The sequence below is a fragment of the Rhinatrema bivittatum genome, chromosome 2 (genome assembly GCF_901001135.1).
Source record: "Rhinatrema bivittatum chromosome 2, aRhiBiv1.1, whole genome shotgun sequence".
In the NCBI taxonomy this organism is placed as follows: domain Eukaryota; kingdom Metazoa; phylum Chordata; class Amphibia; order Gymnophiona; family Rhinatrematidae; genus Rhinatrema; species Rhinatrema bivittatum.
In genome coordinates, this window is record NC_042616.1 from 84904060 (window position 1) to 84921008 (window position 16949).

General features: G+C 41.3%; 1 protein-coding gene across 13 annotated transcripts in view; it reads left to right on the top strand.

The window, feature by feature from the left end:
• The first annotated feature begins 290 nt into the window (after window positions 1-290).
• The window catches only part of LOC115084076 (sodium channel protein type 5 subunit alpha-like), a 1049386-nt gene continuing 1032727 nt past the window's right edge, over window positions 291-16949 (top strand). For 9 of the 13 annotated variants that reach the window (XM_029588401.1, XM_029588411.1, XM_029588408.1 and 6 more), the window contains exon 1: window positions 291-1255. The gene's annotated coding sequence lies outside the window, so the exon portion shown is untranslated. Of the gene's footprint in view, window positions 1256-10976; window positions 11158-16949 lie in introns of those variants that run through there. The other 4 variants (XM_029588407.1, XM_029588406.1, XM_029588405.1 and 1 more) reach the window with 2 other exon arrangements.

Below are 16949 nucleotides of genomic sequence, written 5' to 3' on the forward strand. Positions count from 1 at the left end.
TCTTCTGTTTCAAAATACTACCTTCTATTCTAAGCTGCCAGGAACCAACATTCCTCTTGAATTTAGCCTACAAATAAGTTAGATTACTCTTTTTGAATATTATTTTCAAATTGAAGGAAGAAACGCTGTGATGGGGTAAAAGAATCAGAGAATCATTGGCAGGAAATAACTGAGCGAGACCAAACTACCACTAGAGGGCACGAGAGCTTCAGACTTGAAGCCGAGGGCTCGGTCCAAGCCGGAGGGAGGCACAGAAAAGGGAGGGACTGGCTGGAGAATTTTCTAGTTTGCGAACAGCTCTCTGGTGTAATGACGGAGCCTCCCCCTCTCCCAGCTCACACCTGACTGCCGGGCTCCTCTGACATGACAGGTAGAGAGCAGCAAGGCTCCGGCTGCTGCAGGCACCGCTCATCGCGCTGTCCTGCCTCCAGCACTGCGTGGGGCCTCTGAAACTGCAGGCTCTGCTCTCCCCAAGCACCAAAGGGACCAACCCCCACCCCAAGCAAAACTACAGGATCTCTCTCTCTCTCTCTCACTGTCCAGCGTGCACGGAAGAGATCTCTGCAAACGGGCTGGGCTTGATTTATTCAAGGAGATGGCTCTTTGAAGGAAAAGTTCTGCAACTGGCTTGGATTTTCTTTTTCTTGCGGGCACCCTTTACGCTTTATGATTTGCTTTCGATTTAAAGGACCGAAACTATCCAACTCTCTTTTTTTTTTAGGCTAATAAGTAAACCTAGGAAGACAACCTTTGCAAGGAACGCTTTTTTTCCCCGACATAAATTCAGAAGCCTCGTCTTGCCTGAGGAAGGAGGGAAGCTGTTGCAGAAGTGCAGTAACTTCCAGTTCACACATGTTGCGCGCCTCTCGCCTGAAAGAACCCGAGGCAGTCTTGTTAGGGCTTCTTGGCTTTTAACGACTTCTTTCCTCTCGGTCACCCGAATACTTTTGTGCTGCTTACCATGGAAGAGCCCGTCCAGGGCGGCCAGCAGGTGGCAACGCCTGGATCAGGTTAGAAGTCGTAGGGGAGTTGCTTTAACCCTCTCCACCCCCCTCCAGATTCCTTGCTCTTCTCACCGAAAGACTGGACGTGCCCTGCCCGGGCCCTGCCACTTGATTTCCTCTCTGCTGCACTGGGAGATCCGCAGGCGGCTGGGGCCAGCTTCAACCTCGGAGCCCTTCTGTGCACTGAAGCGGAGAGAGGAGCCACCCCTGCCCCGAGCAACAGTTGTGCGCGCACCACACGCAGTCCGCAGGTAATTACCGCAACTTCTTGCCGGTCAGCCTAGTCCCTCGCCCCAGCCAGACGTCCGCAGTTACTCTGTTTGATTCTTTTCTCCTGTAAGGACGCAGAACCAAGAGGGAGATTTTCAGAGGTCTTCATGTGTTGTTATTGGGTTTTTTTTTTTTTTTTTAACTATCCCCCTTCCTCTCCCGGGAGGTTTGGAGACAGTCGGACCCCGAGTGGGTTTCAGCCCTTAGCATCCCCTCGGCTTCTCCTCCGAGCTGGCACTGGGTCCCGTGTACTGACTGCACGGCAGGATCTGTCCGGGTGACTTGCCTGCCAGCTGCCCTGAGCTCCTTCCCAAAGAATGTGCTTCCCGTGGAGGAAGAAATCATCCTAAAAAGGAGGACATTGGGAGGTACCAAACAGTTTTATTTCCTTTTAAAATGAGGAGTCTTGTTTTCCAAAATCCATGAGAAATCTCTGCAGATGTGAAATTCTTATTTCACCCCCCCTTCCCCGCCAAAACAAATGTATATAAAATGATTGGCAGATAAGACCCCTCGACTCTGTCCATTTTCCGTTCTTCTTGTGGTCCCCAGAGTACAAGAATCCAGCCTGGGATTCACCTTCCTTTCCCTCCAAGTAACTTCCTCTGTGCGTAGCCCTTAAATTCAGATGCTCTTTTGCTTCTGTTGGCAGGCAGTTCCATGCACTCACCACCCTTTTCATGAATACTTATTTCTTAATGCCACTCCTGAGCCCTTACCCTTTCTGTTTTATAGCATGACCTCGTGTTTTAGAACTTCTTTAGGGCTGAAAAATGTTTACATAGTGTGCATTGGTTATCCCTTGGTGGTAATGTGTCTATATCATATCACCCCTCCCCCTTCCTCTTCTCGGGTTCTGCATATTTTGTTTTACAGTGTAAGAGATGCCCCCCATTAGACAGCTGCATGATACAGTTTTTTTTTTTTTTTTAAATCTAAGTGACCAAAATCGCCTGAAGATAATTTCAACTAAAAACTGTTTTAAAACCTTTTTTAAAAGTGCTACAAAACATTAAATGCATTTCCTATACAATTCCCTTTTGTTTTTGATTTGAAACAGTGCACCTTTATGAAATCTTTAAAAAAAAAAAAACAACTTATAGAAAAACATAATTTTAGTAATCTTTAGGAAGAAATTAGAGAAAGCCAGGACAATTTTAAAGCAGTTGTCCTGAACTGAAATTAGTGATTTGTGCTCCTGAAACAGTTTCAGAAAGCAAATATATATATGTCGAAGCTTTTGATTTTCTGTCATGCCTTTATAAATTATATATTGCAAGAGTAATTGTTCATTTAATTCTATTGTGGTGAGATAAGGAATTTAGACAGATCCTCCCCTCAATGGAGAGCTGTCCTGCAGGAGTCTTTTACATACTGGAGTTTCAGCAAGGGGGACACTAAAAACGAGAAGGATTGGATTGCTAACATTTTTTCATGTTGGAAATCAGCCCAGACTGAGTTTGCACAAATTGGTGATGAATCAGTGACTGGGTGGCACAGAGTCATGAAATAATCCATAATCCGGACTCTGACAGGCTGCTGAAGTTACCTTGCACCCTTTGTCAAACATCTTCATTACAAATCAATCAGATTATGTACTGTTTTTGGTGATAACTCTCTCCTTGCTTGGAGGAGCTTTGGATCTTGAGGCTGAGCAGAAGAAGGTTAAGTGACTAACTGAATGTCAAAGTGCAGGGGAGCCATGGTCTCCAATGACAGAGCTCTGTGCTCTAGCCCTTACACTCATGCCAGATGTGCCACAGCAGCTGGTGTAATTTGATTACATTTAATAAGCAGCAGTTGAAAGCTGTGGTACCTAGGAATCTCCCACTGAACAAGTAAGGGAACGTTATTTTTTGATAGAAAAGTCATACAGAAATGATAGTGCGCATGTCACCTTCAGTCCTGTTTGTGGAAAGTACTGCGGTTTCTTTTTGCTGTATATCGTTTTTTACTGCTTTTGTCTGAGTTTTTTACCCCTGCTTATGATATGTCTACAAGCAGGAATTTAACAGAATTGTTTTTGTTGTCAGTATGAATGCGAATGAGGAATAAGTTAAAATACATTTCGACCCATAATTTAAAAAAAATTTATAATAGTAAAAATGTTATTTTAACAAAATCAATGGTGATTTACCATTTTGCATCCCAATGAGGCAAGACTTAACTTGAAATACTCTTGTAATTACACGTATCCCACATTCTAGCCAGAAAACTATACATTGCACTTAGCGCAAGCTTTTCCCAGATTACTATATTGCAGAAGGGGTTTATAGTTACTTAGTTTTGAGCCATTAAAGAGACAAGTGGGAAAATAGTTGTTCATGGAAATACTCTGTTGAACAAGTTGCTGTAGTAAGTAGTGACTTTTGCTCTTTCATTTTGAAATTTTGCATGTGATACACAGGGCTATGAAAGTAAATTCAGCAACAGAGAGGACCGGTCAGTGGTCTGCTCGTCCCCTGAAGAGCAGACCCATGAGAAAATAGCCTGAAGTACAGCATCTAATGAACATTTTGGAAACTGCAAATCAAGCAAACAATCAAATACTGCCTCCTGCCAGAGATAACTGTATTTGGAACAGTAACCAGGGCACACATTAGAAACAGAAACATGATGGCAGAAAAATACCATGTGGCCCATCTAGTCTGCCTATTTATCTAATTTATCTAGCCCTTACAATTCCTTTAGAGATCCCATTTATTTATCCCATGCTTTCTCAAATTCAGATATGGTTCTTGCCTCCACAGCCTCCACTGGGAGGCTGCCCTGTGCATTTACTACCCTCTTTGTAAAGAAATTTCCTAAGATCACTCCTGAGTCTACCCCATTTCACCCTCATCCCATGATCCTTTGTTTTGGCGTCTCCTTTCTATTGAAACCTTTTGAAATATTTAAATATCTTTATCATATCTCGCCTTTCCTCTAGGGGAATACATGTTTAGATCTTTAAGACTATCCTCATATGCTTTAGAACAAAGATCATTTTAGTAGCCACCCTCTAGATTGACTCCATCCTGTTTATATCCTTTTGAAGGTTTGTAGACAGTGTTCCAAGTGAAATCTCACAATAGATTTATACAGGGGCAATATCGCCTCGCTTTTCATGCTGAAAATTCCTCTTTCTATGCAGCTAAGCATCTTTCTGGCTTTGCGGACACTTTATCTGTTTGTACTTTATCTGTTTGTATCTGATGATCTTAAGGTGGCCAATCACCCCCAGATCCCGCTCCCCTTTTGTGCTAAGAAGAATTTTGCCTTGGAGAAGAGATGGCTGAGAGGAGATATAGAGGTTTATAAAATAATGAGTGGAATGGAACAAGTAAATGATAAACAGTTGTTTACTCTTTCAAAAAGCACAAATACCAGGGGCACACAATGAAGTTACTAGGTAATACATTTAAAATTAATAAGAGAAAATGTTTTTACTCAGTGAATAATTAAGGTCTGGAATTTGTTGCCAGAGGATGTGGTGAAAGCTATTAGTGTAGTTACGTTTAAAAACGGTTTGGACAAGTTCCTGGAGGAAAAGTCCATAAACCATTATTAAGGTGGAGTTGCAGGTATCCACTGATTATTCTTGGGATAAGCAGCTTGGAATTTATTTACCCCTTGGGATCCTGCCAGGTACCTGTGACCTGGATTGGCTACTATTGAAAACAGGATACTGGGCTTGATGGACCCTTGGTCTGACCCAGTATGGCAAGCCTTATGTAATTCTGTACCTCTCACTTAGGTTTTTAGAGCCTAAGATTTGATGCATTTTTTTAGTATCAAATCTTTGGTGCCAGTATCTAGACCATTCCTTTGTTAATAATAACTTTGTAATGTTAGACCACCTTTGCAATTGTAGGTCAAGATGGTTAATAACATTTTTCAGGTATAACAGGTTCCTGACTTAAAGAGGTTTAAGGATCTAAGGGCTAAGTACAATGTTTTACCCACAGTTGTACATGCATTGTTTTGTGCACAAACTTTTCTTCTGATGCAACAAAGAGTTTTGTGAACAAAAAATGTGTGCATAAAACTGTGCATATTAGTTAGCATCCTTGCATGTAAATCTAATGCTACTGAAGGCATTATCTATTCCCCCACCCAGCGCGGAGAGATGTGTCGGCTTAACTCATGTTTTCATAACACTTAACATTTAATTCCTGATCAGAGGCAGAGTCAAGTTTGGTGCTATTCTATGGGGCTGAACCTGAAGTTCGTGGTATGGAGGTCCTGTACTTGGGATTTACATACAGGAACACGTTTGTGCACAAATCTTGTTTTCCATGCATAAAATTGAATCTATGTGCACAGAAACTGTTTTCTGTGCAAAAAGCAATTTCTGTGGACATAAATTCTGTTATCTGTATGGATGACATGGTTTATGTGCACAACGTGTATTGTCTGCACATAAAATATGATTTCTATACACAGACATTTTCTGCACAACCATTTTTCTGTACATTAAATCAGATTTTATTTGCATAAAGTATAATTTGTGCTAATAAACCATGTTTTCTAGCATGCTTTTATTTAACTGTTAAGGTATTAGCATAGCATTAGCTTACTGCATTGGGGGTTAAATTATTTTTAGCGGGGTGCATTAAGAAACCATGTTCTGAGTTTTGGCATACAGTTCATGATATCAGCCCCTAAGTGAGCACCGAGGCAGTAAGAGATTGTGATTTGCCCAGACTCAGAAGTAATATCAATGGGAGAAACAATTTGAACACTGATTTCCCTGGTTTGCGTTCTCTTCTGACCACTAGGCTGCTCTTTCCCAGAGCACATAGGGCAGGGCTTCTTAAATATGTTCTGGTGACCCCCAGGTGCATTTGCATATCCCGGGTCTCCAGTGTGCACATATTTACTTCATGCATATTCATTTTGGATATCCTAAAACCCTACTTGGCTGTGGAATAGGACAGATTTGGGGAGCAGGATATTGGATTTAACCCCAGAGAAAAGTCACTCCAAAGGGAGGGGTTCCTGAGAGACACAGGCAGGCTTCGGGCTCCTTCTCACTATGACTAGGCTCCATCGTGTACAACATATGGAGTCACAGCAAGCCATTATCTTAGCCACACACATCCCTTTCCAAGTGTTTGACTAATATAAAATAACCCTTTATAAGAAAAGTAATGGACATGATTGAAATGTAGTCAGCCATGGGACCTAGAGTCAAAGCTCCATGCTCATGTAGAAGATTAAACACAACAGAATATTCAGTCTCTTTGTTGAGGGAGGTTGGTTTGTATCATTGTTTTCCAAATTTTTTTTGTTAAATGCTTAGATTCACTGTAAAATACCTTCTCTAGATTCACTTTCATGTTCTCTAACATAACTTTTTTTAACCAATAACATAGCATCATGCTGTGCTATAGAAGGGTACTGCATTAAATACACATTTTTTGTTTTACATTTAAGCACATATTTTTTTAAAAATAGGAAATGTTTACCAGTTCTGCAAATTGTTAAGAGCCCTCCCATTGTGAGCTTAAATTTTTCATTCAACTAATATTATACTTGGGGGGTGGAAAAAGTTTCCCCCCTTGTGAATTGGCTGGCGGTCAGGCCCACAGTAAACCCACCATATCATGTCTCCCCGGAATAAGACAGAAACATTTCCAAGTCTTTTGTTGCTATTCTGCCCCTGCAAACTGTATTCCTGGGACACTGGGTAATGTGGTCTGCAAAAAGAGGTAAATAAAATAAAGTTTGCATAAAGCTATTTCCCCAGTAAGCCATGCTAGTGACTATTAACGGGTAAGAGTGGGTTTCTTAACTTCCCTGCGGGATTAGGTTGCCGGTTACCGTTATCTACTGCCGCACACGTGGAACTGTGAGGAGCGGTGGGTGTACAGTCCGTAAACCATGAAAACCTGAAAAAAAAAAAAAAAGGCAAGATTGCAGACTCACCGGTAGCTGAATGGATGTGAAAACAAACAGCGAAATATCCTGCAGGCCTTCAACTCTCGCGTGCAGTCTGTGAAACCTGTTATCTGTATTTATTTTACATTTTTTAAAATTATTATGTGAGAGTTATCGCACTCGAAAATTACTGTGTATAGAGATAAATCCAACAAAAGGAGTACTAATGTCTGACCCCCCCCACTTGAATTATAATCTTAGTGACTGCCAAGTAATTGCACTGCTATACGCCTATGAAAATTAGTGAGATCAAAAATGAGCATTAAAACTAACAAATATCATAGCTAATCTAAGTGGTGTATCTTTTATTGTAAACTGCTTGTATAGTTTGCAGTATATACATTTACCAAAATAAGTAAAATAATACAGAAACCAGGTTGTTAAAACGTTTTTCAAAAGTGTCTAACGTTTGTTTTTTTTGTAGCCAAATCTTATCCAAGCATAATGCTGACAGTGAACCCTGGAGCCCTGCATTTCGGTTTAAGCATATTCTGACAAACCTTGTGCAGATGAATATATTTTTTTTCCTGTTCTCATCCCAGCCTGAAGTAGCAAACAGCAGCGCTGCATTATCTTGACAAACTACAGCGTGCATGAGACAAACTCTTTTTGTACTTGTCAAAGGCATTTCTTCCCCCAGCTGCTGTTCCACAATAACTGGAAAGCAGAGTATGGAGCGGGCTCTGTTTCTAAGCAGCTTCCTGTGATCTGCGTTCAAGGCAGGAGGGTATGTTGAAAACAGAGCCCTGATGCTTTAACCAAAGCTTATTTCTCCTCCGCTCCAGGAGTAAAGCTGGACATTTGGTGTTGGCCAAAGGCTGATCCAGGGAGCTTACCTGCTGCTTTTAGACAGCCCCCTGAGGGGAGTAGAAGGTTTCTGTCAGAGGAAAACCTGTAAATCCGGGAGAAAAAGAAGGTTGCACAGAATGATTTGTTTCGCCTAAAGAATGCGTGGTGCTGTAAAATGGTATTTACACATTAACTGGGTAGCTTTCCAGTTACCAGTGCTGGACCACCGCTTCGATACCTTTCTTGCAATGGTTAAAATATTCCTTTCACCATCATGGGGACCCCTCCCCTTTGGTGCATCGATAACGCTGTTACAGCTCGGAATTATGGGTGATTAACCGCGACGGTGAATGAGAAGCGTGAACTGGCCACGGAGGACAGGAGTTTAGTTCAGTGGCTGCCCTAGACTATGTCGTTTTCAGTTTTTATTTTATTTTTTTCCCGGGGGGAATTTATCAGCGTTTATTAAAATAAAACAAAAACCCGGGAGAAAACCAGCCTCTTCCCCTTTCCCCCCCCAACAGATTTTCTCCTGTTTTTTGTTCATTGTAATAACAGTGATAAATTCCCAGGGAAAATAAAATTAAAAAGTGAAACGAAAGGTCCCTAAATGTATGGTAGGTACCACAGTAATCTACTATGTGAGGATCCCCAGATACCTACTGTTTTTCTTTCAAACTCTTCAAGTTACTGTTGATGAACTGGGGCCTGGCCAAACATAAGCCGTGCTGGTGAGGATGGATGATGGGAGGAACATCCAAATGGTAAGGGCAGTCCTGATATATATACATATGTGTCTCATATCTGTAAATATCCATTACGTATGCTCTCAATGCCTTGTAACTTTACATAATCTGCCTTGGGTTTACCATTAGGAAAAAAAACCCGACATATCAAATGCATATAAATTAAAAAACAAATTGAGTATCTTATAACCCCTTTCCGTGAAGCACATGAAAACAGACAAAAAGTAGAGCGAACTCCAGAGAAAATTGAGGAATACCACTGTAGCAAGGGGATGAGCATCTGAGATAAGCCAGTGAGCTTTATCGATCTCAGCTATTCACCTCCTGTTACCAAACAGCATTCCAAAAATAGGAAAACATAAGTGAGATCAATGTGAGATTGATTTCAGGTTGTCATATATCGTTGAAGTGTGTGTGACTAATGCTTCCTGGAAGGGTGCAGTCCTACTGTGTGAAAGAATCAGAGTTTCAAAAGTTAAGTGACAGCACAAGCGGTAGAAAATGTGTTGGCTGGAATGAATGTGGAGGTATCTTTTTTAGACAGATGGGGTGTGATGGCCCCACACATGTTCAGTGTGCAACCACGCCAATCGTAGCCTAGATCCTGTGGGATTCAGAAACGACAGAAAATACTGTCTGTGCAGTAGACTGTTTGGCGGATCTCAAAGGAGCTGTAGGTGGGTAACAAAAAGAGCTAATGTTTTCCTTTCTTTTTAAAACATTTTCCTTCTGAGATGGCACTGGACCATAAACATTAGGGGACGCTGTGCCGACAGGGTGTTGTGTGGATGAATTTTTATACCGGACGTCCTCTCAGGCCTTTGGAAGGACATAGGTTATTTCCTGTTTCTCAAGAATGAGGCTAGATATGTACTGGACAATATTGAATACATATTCATGGGTCCTGTTCTCAAAAGGGTTTTTGCCATTGTCACAGCCTAAGGGAAACCATTTTGAAATCAGAGGCCATCATATGATATACTCTATCATGATTCCCCACACTAAAACACAGTTTGATGTAGAAAAATCTCGTTTCTCCTCTCACCATCATCGAAGGGTAGACATCCCGGAGAATGAGGTGCTGCATCTATGCTCTGTAATCGAGATGGGGCCCTCTAGGTCTGATTTCATACATTCTTGCCATTTGTCTGCACACTGCTTGCCTAGTTTGTGGTTGTTTTATGTATCCTTGTTATCCCGAAAACCAGGCCCTGTTGAGACAGTGGCACTCCAAGACTTGGAGTTTGCCATCTCTGTTCTGTAAATACTCCCTCTACTTCTCACGTGCTGCAGTTTCAGGGTCCTGAGCATCCCCATTTAGAGGTTCTCCTAGAGTGCAGCTCCTTTTTCTCCTCCAGGGAATTTTGGTTTAAGGATTGCACCAGGTCCTGTCAGAGTCCTGCATCTGTAACAGCGAGAATCTCATGCATCTTCTATCACAGGTCTTTGTTTTTACAGTCAGAAGTAGCTTGTTACAGTTCCATTACTTTCTGTTTAGAATCTTTTGACTATTTCCAGCTTGGCAAGCATGGATTTTGGTCTTGCTTCAGAAGAAATAGTGGCCAACAAACAAGTTGTAGGTGCGATTTACTACCACCTTTTAAACAAAATTGGATTGACTTCACACTGCAACTCGAGGGCTATGCTCTTTTCAGCAGGTCAGCACAGAGTGAACAAAATAGTTCGAATATACAAGAAAATTAAAGGTTACTTTATCGTGCTGGTGAGGTGGTGTTTTTTTTTTTTTTTAAACTGTAAATATTTCCAAAAGAATAAGAGAGGAGGGGTTAATGTGTTTGCAGAGGGTGAAAGACATTAGGGAGATAAACAGCAGAACTGACAGCTACAAGGGGACTGTGAGTGATAGTATGTGAAGAAACTGGACAAAAATCCTCCTATACCTGTAAATTCGGCTCTTTGTATTGAGTTAAGTTGAGTAAAAGATATTTTCTCTCAGCTTATTTGTTGACCTTTATTTCAGTATTTCCTTCCCAAGTGAAGGAACACTACTATTTTTTTTACTTTGAAAATTAAACTCAAGAACTGCTAAACTCTCAGGGTTAGGCTGCAGGCGTACTGGTGGATTGTTCCTTTAAATGGCACCTGGGGAGCGAGTCTTGTTACTCCTCCCCTGTGAGGAGCCTCCGCTCTGGCAGCACTGAAGAGCCGCTGGTGTGTGGCAGGCTTGGGCAGTTGCAGCTGAGAAGCTGTGCGAGGATGGGCCTCTCCACCTAATTTTCTGCGGAAGGATACGGGAGGGAAGGCAGTGGTAGCGGCAGTGCCTTGTGGGCACCCTGGATAAACCTGCAAATGGGGTTGTGACCTACCGCTGGTTTTATCATCTCCGCACGTTTTGTTTTGTGAAAAAAGTAGAGCTCATTGGAGGTCTTGGCCCATGAACTGTGTGTATGAATACAGGACTGAACGTAAGTAAAAATAGTTCAATAACCCAAGCTGCACCTTGTATTTATTTTATAGCAGATAAGGGAAGGGAAAGGATCTTTTTCAGTGCAGTCACTGTATCTGAATGCAGACATATGTCCACATCTAATTTCTTCTTATTTAGCACTTTATGGAAGAAGAATTCATTTGATAGTAATTCTGATTTTTCTCTGGATCTGGAAAGGAGCTTGTTTTGTATAAAACTTCATCCACATAATCTGTTTTTGTTTTGAAAGCTTCCGGTCTTCTGATGTAGCAAAAGTAAATGTATTATACGATTGCACTATTATAATATGGTGCCCTACAAGGACAAAGCTGCAATATCAACGTACTGGACCTGATTTGTAAAAGTAGTTTGGCATTGGCACAGATTATAAGACAACAGCCCCCCCCCTCCCCCCAGGTTTCTTCCTACTGAATGTTTTTGAAAAGAAATGGTGTTCAATAAAGAAGGGATAGGTGATCTTTGTTGGGGGCTAACTTAACACCCATATAATTAGATTTTGAGGGCTGTGCTCCCTTCATCAGGTCAGCACTGAAAGAGCTACGGGCGAAGCTGTCAGAATAGAAAAGTAAATCATAGCTTGCATTGCGATGCTGATGTGGTACTGTTTGTTTTCAAGGCAATCACACGTGCAAAAGAAAGAATAAATGAAACACAATGTCCTCTTGGCTCTCAGGGTCCAGACACACCAAAAAGTTTTTTTCCTCCCTATTTTGTGTCAATGGGGAAAAAAGCTTAGTACCTCTAGCCCCTCAGGTCTCAGGTGCTTTGAACCCGTCTTCTGCTTTTGGCCACTGTAGTGCTGAGTATTGAGAGAGATGTTCAGCCTTTTATGAACATACACTGACTTCTGGAGCCAAAAGGCTCTGTGGTCTTGGCCAGCTATGGGATAGCTTTGTTGCATAGGATCTGCAGAAGAATTTATTTTCCGAATGTGCTTTTTTTTTTCCTGTGCTGCATGTTGTTGTTGTTTGTTTTTTTTTCCTGGTGGGCTCTGGCTCCCTTTCCTCTGTACCAGAGCTTATGGATGAACCGCTCTCCCTTGCCTTTGATCCTTGCAGGCTGCCATTCTGTGGCAGACGGGATCTGAAGTGGAGGCACCAGAGAGAGCCAGTGTACGTGCACCCTGAATCTCTCCCATAGGTGTCGCTTCTGTCCGATACCTAGAATTCCCTCTCTCTCTCTCCTTGAATCCTGCGCGGGGAGGCTGCAGACGCTGTCTGCACAGGGCCCCAAGTTCTTACTGGGCTGATGAGTGAAAGCTGGCTCCAGAAATCAGGCTGACCAGTGCTCTCATCAGCTCTTATTTCAGATTAGCACAAAGCTGTATTTACACCAGAAGGAACAACCAGGAAACGTTATTAACTTCTTTGTGGCTTGGAGTGTCCTCTTTGAAATATGCTCGGTAATGTAAGGATGACGAGACTGTACTGGATGTTGGGTTTTCATACTGGAATCCTGCCACTGACTTATTGAGTTTTTTTATGTTATCTTATAATTGTTTCTGCTTTGCTTAGACATATTCCAATCCTATCAATCTTTGTTTTTATTTTTGTTTACATTGTAACTTGAATATTTTACTAGACAAATTTTTTTTTTAAGTTAGTAGCTGTTTTCCTTGCTTTGAATTTCTTTTTTATTCTCCTTCCCTACTTTTTCCCATCCTCTAACCTGTGAATGGCTGGAGAATGGAAATGAAAATTGGGGTAACCTATGTTAAATTTAGTTGTAACACATCTGCAAGGGGGTAACCTGCATGGAGCGGCAGTTACGACCATAAGAAGCTTGCTGGGCCGACTGGAAGGACCTTTTATCTTTTGTCATTTACTATCTTCCTATGTTACTGTATATTATGAGCCCGATATTCAGCGCCACTTAGCTGGATATGTAGCCGTGCTGCTGATTATCCCATGTAAGCCAGCCAGATAAGTGTTTCCCTTTGACTCTGCTGTTGTGGATTTTCGAATAAATATTTTCTTCATTTATCTCCAGGTTTGTACTCCATGCTATGTTTATGCCTCTCAGTTTGCTACGGGATGGGGGATGGGGGGGTGGGGGGGGGGGAGAAGAGGGATTTCCTGTGTTTGCTGTAGTTATGCTGTCACTGTTGCTGACCTTAGTGTGAGGGCAAAAAAATGAAATTTACCCACCTCCCACCCTCCTGCATGTTTGAAAAATATCCAGGCAGATCAGAAGTCTGCTTTTTTTTCTTATTTTCCTCGCTTCAGTACTGAATGCTGTGCTGTCTTACTCCAAAAGTCTTCTCTCCATTAGTAACGTTTATCTTGTACTTAAGAAACTGGAGTACTTGAATTTGCTAAGTTGTGAAATGAGTATCCGGCGGTGACTAGCTTTGTTTACTGATTATTTTTGATGATTTTCCAATTTTTGTCAGTGCTTTATTCATTTTTCTAAACCTATCATTGGGGGGCCCTCTTTGGTCAGTTGTCTATTGTCGATAACATTTCCTGGAATGATTAGCTATGAGTTTAATATTCATTCTGGGAGGATGGAACAGGAAACATTCATTTTAATTTAAAAAAAAAAAAAAAAGTCATTAACCTATTCACATTTTTTAAATCACTCCCCCACCCATCCAAAACCAATAGAACAGTCTCATGAATATATTTAAGAAACACCTCTTTCTTCAGGCAGACTGCTATGCTGATGGAGGTGATATGATATCATTCATAACAAATCCAATCAATACCATAGCTCATGCTGTAGCTTGGCTTTAGCATCATATGATAGATAGTGGAGCTGTTGTAATGTCAGTAGAGATGCCTCATCAGAACTGTGAGTCATACGTAATTTAAAAAAGTTCCAGCATCATTGCATATTTTTAACTTTGGGATGTTTGCTCTCAGCGGAGCTCAAACAATAATCGTTCACCAGTCAGAGAGAGGGCAAAAAAACCAAACCAAATCACGCCCCCCCCCCAAATCCGCTGCTAACTCAGATCTGCTTTCTCTCTTCTATAAGATACCATGAACAGCTCCGAATGCGAGCATCCTCTCATGCCATTGCTGCTGGGCCTTCCATAAGTTACAACTACTGCCATTGGCTGACAGTTTAGATGCTTTTCCTCTCTGCGTGGAGTCTTAGCTTGACAGGTGTCTCAAAGTAAACACTCATTTGCTTTACAGAATCACAGCTAACTTGCAGGTAAAGTGGGGTGATTTCTGTCTGTAGGCATTGTGGTGGCACAGAGTACATGAAGACAGAGAGAACTGTGCTTAGCAGAGCATCACTCTGACCACAGCTGGTAGTCAGGACATTTGCCAAGTTGCCAGTCACATCAGCTACTTCTTGTGATTTGATCCCTATTAGGATACTTTGAATGTTCTGATGTTTTTTAGAGGGCCAGCAAAAAGAAATTATACAGATGTTATTGTAGATTGACTTTTGGGTTATTAGATGTCTGAGCAGCTGCTTTTTCACATCCTCAAATGTTCTGAAAGATGTCTTACTAAGGAGTTTATTTACCAAGCATTTTCCCCATACACACAAAATGGGAGAAAACCTTTAGTAAATAGGCCCTTAATAGTGCTACAGTGTATGCCAATGACATTTTCTTTTGTTTGCTTGCACTTAAAGGCACTTGTGAACTACATAAATTGCTTGATTTATTTCCTAGCCAACTCATCACTAGTTAATACTTGTGTAACACATATAAATGCATCCAAGTAATAAAATTAATCAGAGTTCATTGCTATTATACCATAGTTCTGTCTGAAACAGTATAACAGGATGGTCAAGTAGAGCTCCCCATACAAGTCAAGGGCCACTGGGATGATTAGATGGGCCTAGAGGTCTTTTCTGAAATCCTTACACATTTCTGTTTTCTTTTGACTAAAAACAAAATTACAGTTTAAATTAACATTTCCTTACAGACAGCCTGTCACGTGCATAAATTAGGGTAGAACATTCCTCTCCCCCTCCCCCATTTTGGTAACTCCCAAAGTCAGCTGAGTTTTCTGGATATCCACAATGAATGTGTGAAGCCTGCCTTCCGCCCCTGGCTCTTCACACCACATCACACAGGAGCAGCAGGGTGTGGGATTCTGCAGCACTGTTGTGATCCTGCAGATGGAGTCCTGGACCTCTTGGTGCTGTCCTTTCTGATAAGGAAACCTTGTGTCTTTGCAGTGCAGCTCAATAACCTGGCCTTCGCACACTTATTCAGGGCCAAACTGTCTTGCTCATTTGTACAGATGACACACAAACTCCGGGGTCCATAGGCAGCAGAAAGGGCAGCTGATGATGATACTTCAGCAGATATTAAGGTCTGAACTGTTAGATAGCATAGGATAAAACATAAGCATTGTCAAGTTAAGTGTAAAACATTGATAAGACAGGCAAAGAATGAGTTTGAAATGAAGTTGGCAATAGAGGCAAAAACTCATAATAAAAACTTTTTAAAATATATCCAAAGCAAGAAACCTGTGAGTGAGTCAGTTGGACCATGAGATGACCGAGATGTAGTAGGCCTACATCTTCCAGGTTCACAGTGATTTCTTTCAGTTCGTCTGACTCATCGCCCCTGAAAACCATCTCTGGAACTGGTATCTCCCCAACATCCTCATTAGTAAACACGGAAGCAAAGAATTAATTTAGTCTTTCTGCAATGGCCTTATCTTCACTAAGAGCCCCTTTAACCCCCTCGGTCATCTAATGGTCCAACTGACTCACTCACAGGTTTCTTGCTTTGGATATATTTTAAAAAGTTTTATTATGAGTTTTTGCCTCTATTGCCAACTTCATTTCAAACTCTTTCTTTGCCTGTCTTATCAATGTTTTACACTTAACTTGACATTGCTTATGTTTTATCCTATGTTGACTGTGTTCCATTAAACCATATCTTAAAGAGCAGCAAATCACCTGGACCGGATGGTATGCATCCTAGGGTACTGAAGGAACTCAAAAATGAAATTTCTGATCTATTAGTTAAAATTTGTAACCTATCATTAAAATCATCCATTGTACCTGAAGATTGGAGGGTGGCCAATGTAACCCCAATATTTAAAAAAGGCTCCAGGGGCGATCCGGGTAACTATAGACCAGTGAGCCTGACTTGAGTGCCGGGAAAAATAGTGGAAACTGTTCTCAAGATCAAAATCATAGAGCATATAGAAATATATGATTTAATGGAACACAGTCAACATGGATTTACCCAAGGGAAGTCTTGCCTAACAAATCTGCTTCATTTTTTTGAAGGGGTTAATAAACATGTGGATAAAGGTGAACCGGTAGATGTAGTGTATTTGGATTTTCAGAAGGCGTTTGACAAAGTCCCTCATGAGAGGCTTCTATGAAAACTAAAAAGTCATGGGATAGGAGGCGATGTCCTTTTGTGGATACAAACTGGTTAAAAGACAGGAAACAGAGTAGGATTAAATGGTCAATTTTCTCAGTGGAAAAGGGTAAACAGTGGAGTGCCTCAGGGATCTGAACTTGGATCGATGCTTTTCAATATATATATATATATAAATGATCTGGAAAGGAATACGACGAGTGAGATCATCAAATTTGCAGATGATACAAAATTATTCAGAGTAGTTAAATCACAAGCAGATTGTGATACATTACAGGAGGACCTTGCAAGACTGGAAGATTGGGCATCCAAATGGCAGATGAAATTTAATGTGGATAAGTGCAAGGTGTTGCATATAGGGAAAAATAACCCTTGTAGTTACATGATGTTAGGTTCCATATTAGGAGCTACCACCCAGGAAAAAGATCTAGGCATCATAGTGGATAATATTTTAAAAT